Below are 13,888 nucleotides of genomic sequence, written 5' to 3'. Positions count from 1 at the left end.
AAATATGTACAAGTTTTGCCACATTCCGCGCTTGTAACATATCTTCTTTAACGCTCAATTTCTTTCATTTTTCTACCATACAGATATTTTACCGTACGCCCAAAAACGTACGTATTATATTTTTGTTCTATCGTAAAATCACATTTTTCTACGTACGCCAGCTTCGTACGTTTCTATCTTTGCCTTCATAAAATCACAAGATAATTTTATCTTCAAGAGTCTCGCTATTAACATCTTGTAAGATAAATGTACGTCCCAGCTAAAACGTACAAATACTTCAAGTTAAGTAATAATATATCATCGCTATTGACAAATTTTTAAGATCCAAGACACAGTTCTCTCTATATGTTTTAATATTTTTTATGTACTCAAATATATTCAAAGGAAAAAGTACATGGGTGATGCCATAGTCGTGGAAGCGCGTACGCTCACGCTGATCTTCTGACCGCCGGAAGCACGAAACCTCTGATCTGGGCAAAATCGGCAAGCCGAGGAAGAACGGACAGGACACATGCTGGACTGGCGAGAAAGCGTGTTCTTCCGCTCGCGCTAGGCATTTCGATTTCTGACACCTCTTGATTTAAAAAATCAGTTTTTTGATAGTTTTCTCTCTCCACTGGGCTATTCATTTTAGCCACAGTTTTCAATTGGTACGATTTGCTTCCAAATCTTACAGATGCATTTTAAAAAATTTTTCCATCGCTCGGACAGAAGAGTCGATTGCTCAGTGAGTACGAGTATACATACAAAGTGCATACGGGTAACCAACCCCGTAGGGCTTGCCACATATGGGCCATTCGGTCAAAGACACCGACCCGTGGCCACGCTGTGTGGAGAAAAGTCCGTAACGTAAACGGCAGGAAACAGTCAGGACCGAAGCCCCGAAGGAGCTCTGAGACAGCTTCTCGACCGAGATCGTAGAATTGGCCCAAAACCCGCTCTGCTCCGTCCGCCTCGCACGGACCGTGTATCTCTTATAGATACCGAACGGCCGGCAAGGACGCCGGCGCCGCCGGCCGAATAGCACGCGCGCTTACGAGTGTAAACCGCCGCGGCAACAGACCGCCCGGCCGTGCTGTTGTAACATAGCGCGTGAACGAACGAAAAAAAAATTTATAGTAAACATTAAAATAAATTACACCACCGTAAACTAGACAAAAAATTACACATTTTTTCCCAATATGAAAATTTTCACAAACTTTTCAAAGTCCCATCGCATCGAGTAAACTTTTTTAATAACGCTTCCGCACGATTCTAAATGCTTAATCCATATGTGAAATCGTTCACTGATCACGAATATCGTATTTAAAAAAATTACAAAAATTTATTTTTCCAAATAATCAAAAAAAACCGAAAAATCACAAGAGTAAAGTACCATTATTTTAAACAATATGTCGTTCTAAATGCTTAATCCCTATGTAAAAAAGTTATCTAAGCAAGAATATGTAATTGAAAAAAATTAGAAAAATTTATTTTAGCCGTAAATCGAAAATAATGGGGACACCGGAGCTGTTCGAAGCGCCGAGACGCGCCGCGTACGGCCGAATATTTTCTAAGTCCCAACGTACCGATCAAGAGTAAAGTACCATTTTCCTACATTAGATTTCGTTCTAAATGCTTAATCCCTATGTAAAAACGTTAGTTAAGCAAGAATATCGTATTTTTAAAAAAATCTAATGATAGGATTTCCCAGAAAATTGAAAAAACCGTAAAATGTCAAGAGTAAAGTGCCATTTTCTGACATTAGATTTCGTTCTAAATGCTTAATCCCTATGTAGAAACGTTAGTTAAGCAAGAATATCGTATTTTTAAAAAAATCTAATGATAGGATTTTTCAGAAAATTGAAAAAACCGTAAAATGTCAAGAGTAAAGTGCCCTTATTTTAAACAATGTATCGTTCTAAATGCTTAATCCCTATGTAAAAAAGTTATTTTAGCAGGAATATGTTATTGAAAAAAATTAGAAAAATTTATTTTAGCCGTAAATCGAAAATAATGGGGACACCGGAGCTGTTCGAAGCGCCGAGCGCGCCGCGTACGCCCGAATATTTTCAAAGTCCCAACGTACCGATCAAGAGTAAAGTACCATTTTCCTACATTAGATTTCGTTCTAAATACTTAATCCCTATGTAAAAACGTTAGTTAAGCAAGAATATCGTATTTTTAAAAAAATCTAATGATAGGATTTTCCAGAAAATTGAAAAAACCGAAAAATGTCAAGAGTAAAGTGCCATTTTCTGACATTAGATTTCGTTCTAAATGCTTAATCCCTATGTAGAAACGTTAGTTAAGCAAGAATATCGTATTCTTAAAAAAATCTAATGATAGGATTTTTCAGAAAATTGAAAAAACCGTAAAATGTCAAGAGTAAAGTGCCCTTATTTTAAACAATGTATCGTTCTAAATGCTTAATCCCTATGTAAAAAAGTTATTTAAGCAAGAATATGTTATTGAATAAAATGAGAAAAATTTATTTTAGCCGTAAATCGAAAATAATGGATCGAGCGAATCGGTCGATTGCGCCGAGACGCGCTATGATGCAACAGACGAGCGATTGGAACGCCCGAATATTTTCAAAGTCCCAACGTACCGATCAAGAGTAAAGTACCATTTTCCTACATTAGATTTCGTTCTAAATGCTTAATCCCTATGTAAAAACGTTAGTTAAGCAAGAATATCGTATTTTTAAAAAAATCTAATGATAGGATTTCCCAGAAAATTGAAAAAACCGAAAAATGTCAAGAGTAAAGTGCCATTTTCTGACATTAGATTTCGTTCTAAATGCTTAATCCCTATGTAGAAACGTTAGTTAAGCAAGAATATCGTATTTTTAAAAAAATCTAATGATAGGATTTTTCAGAAAATTGAAAAAACCGTAAAATGTCAAGAGTAAAGTGCCCTTATTTTAAACAATGTATCGTTCTAAATGCTTAATCCCTATGTAAAAAAGTTATTTTAGCAGGAATATGTTATTGAAAAAAATTAGAAAAATTTATTTTAGCCGTAAATCGAAAATAATGGATCGAGCGAATCGGTCGATTGCGCCGAGACGCGCTATGATGCAACAGACGAGCGATTGGAACGCCCGAATATTTTCAAAGTCCCAACGTACCGATCAAGAGTAAAGTACCATTTTCCTACATTAGATTTCGTTCTAAATGCTTAATCCCTATGTAAAAACGTTAGTTAAGCAAGAATATCGTATTTTTAAAAAAATCTAATGATAGGATTTCCCAGAAAATTGAAAAAACCGAAAAATGTCAAGAGTAAAGTGCCATTTTCTGACATTAGATTTCGTTCTAAATGCTTAATCCCTATGTAGAAACGTTAGTTAAGCAAGAATATCGTATTTTTAAAAAAATCTAATGATAGGATTTTTCAGAAAATTGAAAAAACCGTAAAATGTCAAGAGTAAAGTGCCATTATTTTAAACAATGTATCGTTCTAAATGCTTAATCCCTATGTAAAAAAGTTATTTAAGCAAGAATATGTTATTGAAAAAAATTAGAAAAATTTATTTTAGCCGTAAATCGAAAATAATGGATCGAGCGAATCGGTCGATTGCGCCGAGACGCGCTATGATGCAACAGACGAGCGATTGGAACGCCCGAATATTTTCAAAGTCCCAACGTACCGATCAAGAGTAAAGTACCATTTTCCTACATTAGATTTCGTTCTAAATGCTTAATCCCTATGTAAAAACGTTAGTTAAGCAAGAATATCGTATTTTTAAAAAAATCTAATGATAGGATTTCCCAGAAAATTGAAAAAACCGAAAAATGTCAAGAGTAAAGTGCCATTTTCTGACATTAGATTTCGTTCTAAATGCTTAATCCCTATGTAGAAACGTTAGTTAAGCAAGAATATCGTATTTTTAAAAAAATCTAATGATAGGATTTTTCAGAAAATTGAAAAAACCGTAAAATATCAAGAGTAAAGTGCCCTTATTTTAAACAATGTATCGTTCTAAATGCTTAATCCCTATGTAAAACAGTTATTTTAGCAGGAATATGTTATTGAAAAAAATTAGAAAAATTTATTTTAGCCGTAAATCGAAAATAATGGGGACACCGGAGCTGTTCGAAGCGCCGAGCGCGCCGCGTACGCCCGAATATTTTCAAAGTCCCAACGTACCGATCAAGAGTAAAGTACCATTTTCCTACATTAGATTTCGTTCTAAATACTTAATCCCTATGTAAAAACGTTAGTTAAGCAAGAATATCGTATTTTTAAAAAAATCTAATGATAGGATTTTCCAGAAAATTGAAAAAACCGAAAAATGTCAAGAGTAAAGTGCCATTTTCTGACATTAGATTTCGTTCTAAATGCTTAATCCCTATGTAGAAACGTTAGTTATGCAAGATTATCGTATTTTTAAAAAAATCTAATGATAGGATTTTTCAGAAAATTGAAAAAACCGTAAAATGTCAAGAGTAAAGTGCCCTTATTTTAAACATTATATCGTTCTAAATGCTTAATCCCTATGTAAAAAAGTTATCTAAGCAAGAATATGTTATTGAATAAAATGAGAAAAATTTATTTTAGCCGTAAATCGAAAATAATGGGTCGAGCGAATCGGTCGATTGCGCCGAGACGCGCTATGATGCAACAGACGAGCGATTGGAACGCCCGAATATTTTCAAAGTCCCAACGTACCGGTCAAGAGTAAAGTACCATTTTCCTACATTAGATTTCGTTCTAAATGCTTAATCCCTATGTAAAAACGTTAGTTAAGCAAGAATATCGTATTTTAAAAAAAATCTAATGATAGGATTTTCCAGAAAATTGAAAAAACCGAAAAATGTCAAGAGTAAAGTGCCATTTTCTGACATTAGATTTCGTTCTAAATGCTTAATCCCTATGTAGAAACGTTAGTTAAGCAAGAATATCGTATTTTTAAAAAAATCTAATGGTAGGATTTTTCAGAAAATTGAAAAAACCGTAAAATGTCAAGAGTAAAGTGCCCTTATTTTAAACATTATATCGTTCTAAATGCTTAATCCCTATGTAAAAAAGTTATCTAAGCAAGAATATGTTATTGAATAAAATGAGAAAAATTTATTTTAGCCGTAAATCGAAAATAATGGGTCGAGCGAATCGGTCGATTGCGCCGAGACGCGCTATGATGCAACAGACGAGCGATTGGAACGCCCGAATATTTTCAAAGTCCCAACGTACCGATCAAGAGTAAAGTACCATTTTCCTACATTAGATTTCGTTCTAAATGCTTAATCCCTATGTAAAAACGTTAGTTAAGCAAGAATATCGTATTTTTAAAAAAATCTAATGATAGGATTTCCCAGAAAATTGAAAAAACCGAAAAATGTCAAGAGTAAAGTGCCATTTTCTGACATTAGATTTCGTTCTAAATGCTTAATCCCTATGTAGAAACGTTAGTTAAGCAAGAATATCGTATTTTTAAAAAAATCTAATGATAGGATTTTTCAGAAAATTGAAAAAACCGTAAAATATCAAGAGTAAAGTGCCCTTATTTTAAACAATGTATCGTTCTAAATGCTTAATCCCTATGTAAAACAGTTATTTTAGCAGGAATATGTTATTGAAAAAAATTAGAAAAATTTATTTTAGCCGTAAATCGAAAATAATGGGGACACCGGAGCTGTTCGAAGCGCCGAGCGCGCCGCGTACGCCCGAATATTTTCAAAGTCCCAACGTACCGATCAAGAGTAAAGTACCATTTTCCTACATTAGATTTCGTTCTAAATGCTTAATCCCTATGTAAAAACGTTAGTTAAGCAAGAATATCGTATTTTTAAAAAAATCTAATGGTAGGATTTTTCAGAAAATTGAAAAAACCGTAAAATGTCAAGAGTAAAGTGCCCTTATTTTAAACATTATATCGTTCTAAATGCTTAATCCCTATGTAAAAAAGTTATCTAAGCAAGAATATGTTATTGAATAAAATGAGAAAAATTTATTTTAGCCGTAAATCGAAAATAATGGGTCGAGCGAATCGGTCGATTGCGCCGAGACGCGCTATGATGCAACAGACGAGCGATTGGAACGCCCGAATATTTTCAAAGTCCCAACGTACCGATCAAGAGTAAAGTACCATTTTCCTACATTAGATTTCGTTCTAAATGCTTAATCCCTATGTAAAAACGTTAGTTAAGCAAGAATATCGTATTTTTAAAAAAATCTAATGATAGGATTTCCCAGAAAATTGAAAAAACCGAAAAATGTCAAGAGTAAAGTGCCATTTTCTGACATTAGATTTCGTTCTAAATGCTTAATCCCTATGTAGAAACGTTAGTTAAGCAAGAATATCGTATTTTTAAAAAAATCTAATGATAGGATTTTTCAGAAAATTGAAAAAACCGTAAAATATCAAGAGTAAAGTGCCCTTATTTTAAACAATGTATCGTTCTAAATGCTTAATCCCTATGTAAAACAGTTATTTTAGCAGGAATATGTTATTGAAAAAAATTAGAAAAATTTATTTTAGCCGTAAATCGAAAATAATGGGGACACCGGAGCTGTTCGAAGCGCCGAGCGCGCCGCGTACGCCCGAATATTTTCAAAGTCCCAACGTACCGATCAAGAGTAAAGTACCATTTTCCTACATTAGATTTCGTTCTAAATGCTTAATCCCTATGTAAAAACGTTAGTTAAGCAAGAATATCGTATTTTTAAAAAAATCTAATGATAGGATTTCCCAGAAAATTGAAAAAACCGAAAAATGTCAAGAGTAAAGTGCCATTTTCTGACATTAGATTTCGTTCTAAATGCTTAATCCCTATGTAGAAACGTTAGTTAAGCAAGAATATCGTATTTTTAAAAAAATCTAATGATAGGATTTTTCAGAAAATTGAAAAAACCGTAAAATATCAAGAGTAAAGTGCCCTTATTTTAAACAATGTATCGTTCTAAATGCTTAATCCCTATGTAAAACAGTTATTTTAGCAGGAATATGTTATTGAAAAAAATTAGAAAAATTTATTTTAGCCGTAAATCGAAAATAATGGGGACACCGGAGCTGTTCGAAGCGCCGAGCGCGCCGCGTACGCCCGAATATTTTCAAAGTCCCAACGTACCGATCAAGAGTAAAGTACCATTTTCCTACATTAGATTTCGTTCTAAATACTTAATCCCTATGTAAAAACGTTAGTTAAGCAAGAATATCGTATTTTTAAAAAAATCTAATGATAGGATTTTCCAGAAAATTGAAAAAACCGAAAAATGTCAAGAGTAAAGTGCCATTTTCTGACATTAGATTTCGTTCTAAATGCTTAATCCCTATGTAGAAACGTTAGTTAAGCAAGAATATCGTATTCTTAAAAAAATCTAATGATAGGATTTTTCAGAAAATTGAAAAAACCGTAAAATGTCAAGAGTAAAGTGCCCTTATTTTAAACAATGTATCGTTCTAAATGCTTAATCCCTATGTAAAAAAGTTATTTAAGCAAGAATATGTTATTGAATAAAATGAGAAAAATTTATTTTAGCCGTAAATCGAAAATAATGGATCGAGCGAATCGGTCGATTGCGCCGAGACGCGCTATGATGCAACAGACGAGCGATTGGAACGCCCGAATATTTTCAAAGTCCCAACGTACCGATCAAGAGTAAAGTACCATTTTCCTACATTAGATTTCGTTCTAAATGCTTAATCCCGATGTAAAAACGTTAGTTAAGCAAGAATATCGTATTTTTAAAAAAATCTAATGATAGGATTTCCCAGAAAATTGAAAAAACCGAAAAATGTCAAGAGTAAAGTGCCATTTTCTGACATTAGATTTCGTTCTAAATGCTTAATCCCTATGTAGAAACGTTAGTTAAGCAAGAATATCGTATTTTTAAAAAAATCTAATGATAGGATTTTTCAGAAAATTGAAAAAACCGTAAAATATCAAGAGTAAAGTGCCCTTATTTTAAACAATGTATCGTTCTAAATGCTTAATCCCTATGTAAAAAAGTTATTTTAGCAGGAATATGTTATTGAAAAAAATTAGAAAAATTTATTTTAGCCGTAAATCGAAAATAATGGGGACACCGGAGCTGTTCGAAGCGCCGAGCGCGTCGCGTACGGCCGAATATTTTCTAAGTCCCAACGTACCGATCAAGAGTAAAGTACCATTTTCCTACATTAGATTTCGTTCTAAATGCTTAATCCCTATGTAAAAACGTTAGTTAAGCAAGAATATCGTATTTTTAAAAAAATCTAATGATAGGATTTTCCAGAAAATTGAAAAAACCGAAAAATGTCAAGAGTAAAGTGCCATTTTCTGACATTAGATTTCGTTCTAAATGCTTAATCCCTATGTAGAAACGTTAGTTAAGCAAGAATATCGTATTTTTAAAAAAATCTAATGATAGGATTTTTCAGAAAATTGAAAAAACCGTAAAATGTCAAGAGTAAAGTGCCATTATTTTAAACAATGTATCGTTCTAAATGCTTAATCCCTATGTAAAAAAGTTATTTTAGCAGGAATATGTTATTGAAAAAAATTAGAAAAATTTATTTTAGCCGTAAATCGAAAATAATGGGGACACCGGAGCTGTTCGAAGCGCCGAGCGCGCCGCGTACGCCCGAATATTTTCAAAGTCCCAACGTACCGATCAAGAGTAAAGTACCATTTTCCTACATTAGATTTCGTTCTAAATACTTAATCCCTATGTAAAAACGTTAGTTAAGCAAGAATATCGTATTTTTAAAAAAATCTAATGATAGGATTTTCCAGAAAATTGAAAAAACCGGAAAATGTCAAGAGTAAAGTGCCATTTTCTGACATTAGATTTCGTTCTAAATGCTTAATCCCTATGTAGAAACGTTAGTTAAGCAAGAATATCGTATTCTAAAAAAAATCTAATGATAGGATTTTTCAGAAAATTGAAAAAACCGTAAAATGTCAAGAGTAAAGTGCCCTTATTTTAAACAATGTATCGTTCTAAATGCTTAATCCCTATGTAAAAAAGTTATTTAAGCAAGAATATGTTATTGAATAAAATGAGAAAAATTTATTTTAGCCGTAAATCGAAAATAATGGATCGAGCGAATCGGTCGATTGCGCCGAGACGCGCTATGATGCAACAGACGAGCGATTGGAACGCCCGAATATTTTCAAAGTCCCAACGTACCGATCAAGAGTAAAGTACCATTTTCCTACATTAGATTTCGTTCTAAATGCTTAATACCTATGTAAAAACGTTAGTTAAGCAAGAATATCGTATTTTTAAAAAAATCTAATGATAGGATTTCCCAGAAAATTGAAAAAACCGAAAAATGTCAAGAGTAAAGTGCCATTTTCTGACATTAGATTTCGTTCTAAATGCTTAATCCCTATGTAGAAACGTTAGTTAAGCAAGAATATCGTATTCTTAAAAAAATCTAATGATAGGATTTTTCAGAAAATTGAAAAAACCGTAAAATGTCAAGAGTAAAGTGCCCTTATTTTAAACAATGTATCGTTCTAAATGCTTAATCCCTATGTAAAAAAGTTATTTAAGCAAGAATATGTTATTGAATAAAATGAGAAAAATTTATTTTAGCCGTAAATCGAAAATAATGGATCGAGCGAATCGGTCGATTGCGCCGAGACGCGCTATGATGCAACAGACGAGCGATTGGAACGCCCGAATATTTTCAAAGTCCCAACGTACCGATCAAGAGTAAAGTACCATTTTCCTACATTAGATTTCGTTCTAAATGCTTAATCCCTATGTAAAAACGTTAGTTAAGCAAGAATATCGTATTTTTAAAAAAATCTAATGATAGGATTTCCCAGAAAATTGAAAAAACCGAAAAATGTCAAGAGTAAAGTGCCATTTTCTGACATTAGATTTCGTTCTAAATGCTTAATCCCTATGTAGAAACGTTAGTTAAGCAAGAATATCGTATTTTTAAAAAAATCTAATGATAGGATTTTTCAGAAAATTGAAAAAACCGTAAAATATCAAGAGTAAAGTGCCCTTATTTTAAACAATGTATCGTTCTAAATGCTTAATCCCTATGTAAAACAGTTATTTTAGCAGGAATATGTTATTGAAAAAAATTAGAAAAATTTATTTTAGCCGTAAATCGAAAATAATGGGGACACCGGAGCTGTTCGAAGCGCCGAGCGCGCCGCGTACGCCCGAATATTTTCAAAGTCCCAACGTACCGATCAAGAGTAAAGTACCATTTTCCTACATTAGATTTCGTTCTAAATACTTAATCCCTATGTAAAAACGTTAGTTAAGCAAGAATATCGTATTTTTAAAAAAATCTAATGATAGGATTTTCCAGAAAATTGAAAAAACCGAAAAATGTCAAGAGTAAAGTGCCATTTTCTGACATTAGATTTCGTTCTAAATGCTTAATCCCTATGTAGAAACGTTAGTTAAGCAAGAATATCGTATTCTTAAAAAAATCTAATGATAGGATTTTTCAGAAAATTGAAAAAACCGTAAAATGTCAAGAGTAAAGTGCCCTTATTTTAAACAATGTATCGTTCTAAATGCTTAATCCCTATGTAAAAAAGTTATTTAAGCAAGAATATGTTATTGAATAAAATGAGAAAAATTTATTTTAGCCGTAAATCGAAAATAATGGATCGAGCGAATCGGTCGATTGCGCCGAGACGCGCTATGATGCAACAGACGAGCGATTGGAACGCCCGAATATTTTCAAAGTCCCAACGTACCGATCAAGAGTAAAGTACCATTTTCCTACATTAGATTTCGTTCTAAATGCTTAATCCCTATGTAAAAACGTTAGTTAAGCAAGAATATCGTATTTTTAAAAAAATCTAATGATAGGATTTCCCAGAAAATTGAAAAAACCGAAAAATGTCAAGAGTAAAGTGCCATTTTCTGACATTAGATTTCGTTCTAAATGCTTAATCCCTATGTAGAAACGTTAGTTAAGCAAGAATATCGTATTTTTAAAAAAATCTAATGATAGGATTTTTCAGAAAATTGAAAAAACCGTAAAATATCAAGAGTAAAGTGCCCTTATTTTAAACAATGTATCGTTCTAAATGCTTAATCCCTATGTAAAAAAGTTATTTTAGCAGGAATATGTTATTGAAAAAAATTAGAAAAATTTATTTTAGCCGTAAATCGAAAATAATGGGGACACCGGAGCTGTTCGAAGCGCCGAGCGCGTCGCGTACGGCCGAATATTTTCTAAGTCCCAACGTACCGATCAAGAGTAAAGTACCATTTTCCTACATTAGATTTCGTTCTAAATGCTTAATCCCTATGTAAAAACGTTAGTTAAGCAAGAATATCGTATTTTTAAAAAAATCTAATGATAGGATTTTCCAGAAAATTGAAAAAACCGAAAAATGTCAAGAGTAAAGTGCCATTTTCTGACATTAGATTTCGTTCTAAATGCTTAATCCCTATGTAGAAACGTTAGTTAAGCAAGAATATCGTATTTTTAAAAAAATCTAATGATAGGATTTTTCAGAAAATTGAAAAAACCGTAAAATGTCAAGAGTAAAGTGCCATTATTTTAAACAATGTATCGTTCTAAATGCTTAATCCCTATGTAAAAAAGTTATTTTAGCAGGAATATGTTATTGAAAAAAATTAGAAAAATTTATTTTAGCCGTAAATCGAAAATAATGGGGACACCGGAGCTGTTCGAAGCGCCGAGCGCGCCGCGTACGCCCGAATATTTTCAAAGTCCCAACGTACCGATCAAGAGTAAAGTACCATTTTCCTACATTAGATTTCGTTCTAAATACTTAATCCCTATGTAAAAACGTTAGTTAAGCAAGAATATCGTATTTTTAAAAAAATCTAATGATAGGATTTTCCAGAAAATTGAAAAAACCGGAAAATGTCAAGAGTAAAGTGCCATTTTCTGACATTAGATTTCGTTCTAAATGCTTAATCCCTATGTAGAAACGTTAGTTAAGCAAGAATATCGTATTCTAAAAAAAATCTAATGATAGGATTTTTCAGAAAATTGAAAAAACCGTAAAATGTCAAGAGTAAAGTGCCCTTATTTTAAACAATGTATCGTTCTAAATGCTTAATCCCTATGTAAAAAAGTTATTTAAGCAAGAATATGTTATTGAATAAAATGAGAAAAATTTATTTTAGCCGTAAATCGAAAATAATGGATCGAGCGAATCGGTCGATTGCGCCGAGACGCGCTATGATGCAACAGACGAGCGATTGGAACGCCCGAATATTTTCAAAGTCCCAACGTACCGATCAAGAGTAAAGTACCATTTTCCTACATTAGATTTCGTTCTAAATGCTTAATACCTATGTAAAAACGTTAGTTAAGCAAGAATATCGTATTTTTAAAAAAATCTAATGATAGGATTTCCCAGAAAATTGAAAAAACCGAAAAATGTCAAGAGTAAAGTGCCATTTTCTGACATTAGATTTCGTTCTAAATGCTTAATCCCTATGTAGAAACGTTAGTTAAGCAAGAATATCGTATTCTTAAAAAAATCTAATGATAGGATTTTTCAGAAAATTGAAAAAACCGTAAAATGTCAAGAGTAAAGTGCCCTTATTTTAAACAATGTATCGTTCTAAATGCTTAATCCCTATGTAAAAAAGTTATTTAAGCAAGAATATGTTATTGAATAAAATGAGAAAAATTTATTTTAGCCGTAAATCGAAAATAATGGATCGAGCGAATCGGTCGATTGCGCCGAGACGCGCTATGATGCAACAGACGAGCGATTGGAACGCCCGAATATTTTCAAAGTCCCAACGTACCGATCAAGAGTAAAGTACCATTTTCCTACATTAGATTTCGTTCTAAATGCTTAATCCCTATGTAAAAACGTTAGTTAAGCAAGAATATCGTATTTTTAAAAAAATCTAATGATAGGATTTCCCAGAAAATTGAAAAAACCGAAAAATGTCAAGAGTAAAGTGCCATTTTCTGACATTAGATTTCGTTCTAAATGCTTAATCCCTATGTAGAAACGTTAGTTAAGCAAGAATATCGTATTTTTAAAAAAATCTAATGATAGGATTTTTCAGAAAATTGAAAAAACCGTAAAATATCAAGAGTAAAGTGCCCTTATTTTAAACAATGTATCGTTCTAAATGCTTAATCCCTATGTAAAACAGTTATTTTAGCAGGAATATGTTATTGAAAAAAATTAGAAAAATTTATTTTAGCCGTAAATCGAAAATAATGGGGACACCGGAGCTGTTCGAAGCGCCGAGCGCGCCGCGTACGCCCGAATATTTTCAAAGTCCCAACGTACCGATCAAGAGTAAAGTACCATTTTCCTACATTAGATTTCGTTCTAAATGCTTAATCCCTATGTAAAAACGTTAGTTAAGCAAGAATATCGTATTTTTAAAAAAATCTAATGATAGGATTTCCCAGAAAATTGAAAAAACCGAAAAATGTCAAGAGTAAAGTGCCATTTTCTGACATTAGATTTCGTTCTAAATGCTTAATCCCTATGTAGAAACGTTAGTTAAGCAAGAATATCGTATTTTTAAAAAAATCTAATGATAGGATTTTTCAGAAAATTGAAAAAACCGTAAAATATCAAGAGTAAAGTGCCCTTATTTTAAACAATGTATCGTTCTAAATGCTTAATCCCTATGTAAAACAGTTATTTTAGCAGGAATATGTTATTGAAAAAAATTAGAAAAATTTATTTTAGCCGTAAATCGAAAATAATGGGGACACCGGAGCTGTTCGAAGCGCCGAGCGCGCCGCGTACGCCCGAATATTTTCAAAGTCCCAACGTACCGATCAAGAGTAAAGTACCATTTTCCTACATTAGATTTCGTTCTAAATACTTAATCCCTATGTAAAAACGTTAGTTAAGCAAGAATATCGTATTTTTAAAAAAATCTAATGATAGGATTTTCCAGAAAATTGAAAAAACCGAAAAATGTCAAGAGTAAAGTGCCATTTTCTGACATTAGATTTCGTTCTAAATGCTTAATC

Source organism: Megalopta genalis, unplaced genomic scaffold (genome assembly GCF_051020955.1).
Source record: "Megalopta genalis isolate 19385.01 unplaced genomic scaffold, iyMegGena1_principal scaffold0055, whole genome shotgun sequence".
Taxonomy (NCBI): domain Eukaryota; kingdom Metazoa; phylum Arthropoda; class Insecta; order Hymenoptera; family Halictidae; genus Megalopta; species Megalopta genalis.
Note: the sequence above shows the minus strand (reverse complement) of the source record.